At 31.7% G+C, this 5,216-nt stretch overlaps 1 long non-coding RNA gene across 3 annotated transcripts; it reads left to right on the forward strand.

The window, feature by feature from the left end:
* Window positions 1-387: 387 nt before the first annotated feature.
* On the forward strand, window positions 388-4,802 carry LOC112775058 (uncharacterized). 3 transcript variants are annotated; one of them, XR_011877806.1, is made up of 3 exons: window positions 388-636; window positions 1,326-2,306; window positions 4,296-4,802. It is a non-coding gene; the product is annotated as an uncharacterized lncRNA (long non-coding RNA). The 3 variants fall into 3 exon arrangements; XR_003189436.3 differs by lacking the exon at window positions 4,296-4,802 and having other exon boundaries at window positions 1,326-1,438; window positions 2,015-3,008; XR_011877805.1 differs by lacking the exon at window positions 4,296-4,802 and having other exon boundaries at window positions 1,326-3,008.
* Window positions 4,803-5,216: the final 414 nt, after the last annotated feature.

The following is a 5,216-nucleotide window of genomic DNA, read 5'->3' on the forward strand; positions in this document are numbered from 1 at the left end:
GCTTACATCGATAAAATAAAAAAGGAATTATTAAAAATAAAATATTAAAATCGAAGACAATGCTGTCTATTATTTTAACAACTTTCAACACCTTCATATTATTGTCACATTGCTGACGAAATAATGGGTGATAATTATTTTTCTTTAAAATCAACGGCTTAGCTGTCTATTTTAATAATTATAATATTGACAGTTTTTGCAGTCAATAAATTTAAATGATGGAGATCTTCTTTTAAAATAAGATGAATGGTATAAATTTATTATATAAAATAGACGGCTAAAATGTGGATTTTTGTTTTAACTAAAATTGACGAACTTACTATCGATTTTTATCAACAAAAAATTATGCCCGCGTTTATTACCCACGTCCTTTGTTTTGATCAATTTCCCAAATATTAACCCCAATCCTCCAGAGAATTAAAGTTTAGAGTGAAGCTGCTTCTTCTTCTTCTCCAATGCCTGAGAGTAGATACCAGAGATGGAGTCACCGTCACGGAGAGAGGTAGAGAGCAGATCGGTAGAGCTTCTTCTTCTCCGACGACTGACAAAACCCGCCATCCTCTATCAGAGAGTAGATTTTCTTCTTCTTCTTCTTCTCCTCCTCCGTCGAGCCCGCCGCCGCGCCATCCTCTTCATGTAAGTTCCTCTGATTATTATATTTATTTTTGTAGTTGTTGTATCTAGTATTTTCATAATGAAATTCTGAATTTGCGTTTGTTAATAACAATCACATCAATATTACTGAAACCTAGTTAGCATAATCAATTCATCACATTTCATCAATCGCTTTGTCTCTCTGTGCCGTTGTTGCTGCTGCCTTCAATTGACTGTGCTCAATCAAAATTAGTTACTCTCTCTCTCTCTCTCTCGTTCTTCAATTGATTGTTTTCATCAATAAAAAATTTTCTCAGCATTTATAGATGATTCACTACTTTTCTCAATGATATAGGTCTTCAATTCAAAGAATGATGAAGGAAGAAAAGCATTGCGAGTGTTATCACTACTTTTGTTCATTTTTCTGTGTTATCCTACAATTTTGTATTCTTTCTTCATGATTGACATGGATTTATAGGATTCTTCTCTATTTTCGGTGTTAGTTCTCTTATTTTTTATTAAGTTAGATTCAATGTGGGGATCAACTATATGTAACCTCGTTTTATGCTAAAGAAATCTATAAAGAACTTCAGTGTCTTGCAACGCTTTTTACTAGGGACATTAGAGACACTTTAAGCTTCTGCATAAAGGACATGTGAGTTATATACAAAGTTTAATGGTCATTTCTTTTTGTTAGTCTCTTACAAAGTTTGCTAATCATTCTTGTATAGCTCAAGTGACTGTACACATGAAAGCAGTGTTAACAAGGCACCTTCAGTAAGCTGTTTTGACTAAGAGTTTGTATCTCCTTTGAAAGCTACTATGAGGAACAGAATGTTGAAAGGTAATAAGTTTATATTAGTAGTCCATCAATTGTTTGAAAATGTATCAAACTATTTTCCTCTAGGTATTGGTCCCACCAATTGGTTTTGGGAAAGATTCAAGACCTCAAGAAAGTTCAGATTGGTCAGTTCAGCAGGAATTTTCCCATCAAGCATAGTTGAGGAAAGGTCTAATGATTCCAGGTTTGTCAAATTTCCCAAAGAGCGGGGAATAGGACCAATGAGGCTGTTGTGTGATAGGTTGAGGCTTATAAGTGCTTGAAGCTCTCCAAACACATCTGGAATCTCTCCTTCAAATTTGTTTTCTAAAAAATTAATAATTGAAAAGGCTCTTAGAATTTTTGCAAAAGGGGTATTGGTTCCTTTAATTGTTGCAGTTATAGAATCATCATATTCTGGTTGAATTTTGCCTTCTTCAGAAATACTCGCACCAGTTTGAATATAATAACTTCAACTATGCACTTTATCCCCAGGAATCTTCATGGCTTGAAAATTTTTTATGTATAATTTCAGTAATGAACCACTAAAGTTGTTGCTTGATATGTCAAAAATAATCAAACTTGAAAACATCTTTTCAGATTTCAACTCGGCAATGGGACCATTCAACTTATCGCCTCTTAAGACCAGTATTTTCAAATTTAATAGATTTTGAAGCCAATTGGGAAATGTATCCTCAAATTGATTGTTTCCAAGATTCAAATCCACAAGCTGTGTGCAATTGGACAAAGATTTCGGCAATAAACCTTCAAACTGGTTGCCATTGAGATTCACTTATTGATGGTATTTTATCATTTACTATTATTGGCAACTAAGAAGTTTGGGGTTAATGAATTTGTGAACCCAAAAGATCATAACAAACCTATACAAGAGGTTAGTTCATTCTAAGTTTTCCTGCATAATTATTTATATTTTCAAGGAAGAAAGACTAAGATGTTAATATTGCTCAAAAGATAATTGCTGAAATGACCATGAGAGAATTCTCAGCCATTGCAAAAGAGAATTAAGATGCATGTCTGAACTATGAATTATAGAGTATGTTCTTCCTTCTTACATAACTTATGATTAGGCCCCCTTCACATGTTATTTGTTCAAAGCATGCTTTTTACATGTTCAAAGTATATATGGCTCTGCTAATTTTGTTGAAAAGTGGTTTTGTTTTTTAGCTAAGTCAAATGATTCTGGGTAATAATTCTAAGGAAGAAAGTACTAGTAATCTTACAGGGGATGTGGGGAAAGATTTTGCACACACGTGATAACAAAAAGGAATTCCGATTTGATTTCTCCATTCTATCCAAATATTCTATACTTCTATATTGGTAATCATTTTGTATTTGTAGATGTGATATTATTTTGAGTTTGGAAGAGATATACCTGGGGAATTAGTCAAAGACAATTTTATTTCCTTAGCATAATGATTCAATGTAATATTCTTTGATTAATTTAGCTATGATGAACATTTGTAGTTGTTGTGCAGTAAAACATTTGTAGCAAAATTCGTAATGATCTCTTTTAACACTGCTGCAAACTGGTTCTTGTACTAGTGATAAAAAATAATAATAACACATGGTTTCCTAATGAATTGAGTGATTAATAGTGTGTGATTCTTCACTTCTATTGAATCAACAACTATAGTATTTGCCTATAGAGATACCTTCTTGTTAGATTCTAATATATTCATGCCTTCACGGTTCATAGGCAAGATACATAACCAGTATTTTATAGTATAACATAAAATTTGTTTTTCACCCTAATTCATTTTTCTCATATTTATTATTACTATAAACTTTTATATATGGATTCTTGTTCTTTAGTTAGTCATCTCTAATATATGGATTTAGGCAAAAATTTGTGGCTGGTACCAATTGGAGGCCATACCCTGCAACAAGAAGAAACACAATCTTCATGGGTCCCCCAAACATAATACATCATTATTTAGATGAGTATGAGTAGGATTATTTACTTTGCTTCGAATATTTTGTATTATTAGTAGATTGCAGTTTAAACGAAAATAAGTCTAAGTTTAGTTATTTATCTTGTCTTGAGTCTTTATGTTAGATGATTATTTATTATTTTGATAAGTTTGTAAACTCATTATCTAATATTTAGTATAAATTTTATTTTTATATTTAGAATTTTATTTATCTAATATTTTGTATAAATTTTATTTCTATATTTAAAAGTTTATTTGTATTAATTGTCTACTATTTTTCAATTAAAAAATAATTAAAAAATATAGCTATTAAATCGACGGCAGCGTTATCTCTTTTTAAATATAAAATAGACAAAAAAAAAACAAAATACAGGCAAAGAAGCCGTCAGTATCTAAATAATTAAATCGACGACCCTTTTGTCGATTTTAATGAATCAAATATCGACAAAAATGATATCGATTTTATATAATAATATCAACGGAAATGTTGTCCATTTTATTAAGTATTTGTCAGTATCTAAATAATTAAATCGACGGCCCCTTTGTCGATTTTATTGAATCAAATATCAACAAAAATATTGTCGATTTTACATAATAATATCGACGGCAAGGTTATCGATTTTATTAAGCAAGCAAAATTCTCAAACTCATATTATAGACGGAAATACTGGCCATTTTATTAGATTATTATTGACAACTTGGCAAGCCGTCGATTTTAATAGAATTTTAAAAAATCGACAAGCTTAATAGCGACCACTTCTGCTGTCGATTTTTTCGTCAATTTTTAATATTATCGACAGCTTGGCAGTCGATTTTAACGATGTTTCTTGTAGTGTAGTGCTGCTGCTATTGCTAATAATGTCACCCTATTATTATATTTACTATTTATGGAATATATCAGCCATTGATGTTGGTCTGGCATTGTGTAGGAGCAATCATCCAAGGCAATCAAGGAAAGGAAAAGTCTAATCAAGGCCTTCATCAAACAAGCCACTAAATTTAGCTCTCTTTAAGAAGAAATAAGCTATTGTTAGGCCTGCACAAGCCCCTCACCCACAGCTTGCCTCACAATCACAAATAGCTCAAGGACCAACTGATCATCTCTCTGCAGAAACAAGGAAAACAACAAACACTGGACCAGCCTAAAGAATGTTAAAATTTTTAGGCCTAGGCCTTGGCATTAGAAGATTGATCTCCTTAGGTTGAATGGATCATGACTTAATTTTTTTGGGTTTAAAAATTTTGATTTGGAAATGTTGTTTTGGCGGATATTATGTTATTTTGGGGATGATATTTCTTTTTGGCAGATATGATGTTATTTTAGGGGTGATATTTTCTTTTGGATTTAACACAGTAGTATTGTGCTTTATGTTTTTAGGCTGAATTTGGTCATATTTTGGATTCAAGTGATGCAATTTCATTAGTCTATTGATGTACTTAACTCACTTTAGGTAATGTTTATTATCTATGTTAATTATGTTTCACTTCGGATTACATATTGTGCTTTTATCATTGATATGGTTGTTTATCAGATTTTGCAAACATTTAAAACAACCAGATAATATCATTCATTGTAAACAAACTACATGCTTACAATAATGGTTCGCACTTCACAGCTAACTTCATTCATGGTAAACAAATTACATTACATTTACAGTAACAATTCTAGTTCACCTAGTACAACTATACAAGACAGACACAACTACTGCAAATATAAACCCAATAAAAAGAAAAAGCAAACATCCCTAAATTGACTAACAACAATTCTAGGAGACTCCTGCTTCTCCAACACCAAAATTCTTTCCTCCAAATCCATCAATCTCTGCTCCCAACCATGCTTTCCACTTTCT

This window comes from Arachis hypogaea, chromosome 19 (genome assembly GCF_003086295.3).
Source record: "Arachis hypogaea cultivar Tifrunner chromosome 19, arahy.Tifrunner.gnm2.J5K5, whole genome shotgun sequence".
Taxonomy (NCBI): domain Eukaryota; kingdom Viridiplantae; phylum Streptophyta; class Magnoliopsida; order Fabales; family Fabaceae; genus Arachis; species Arachis hypogaea.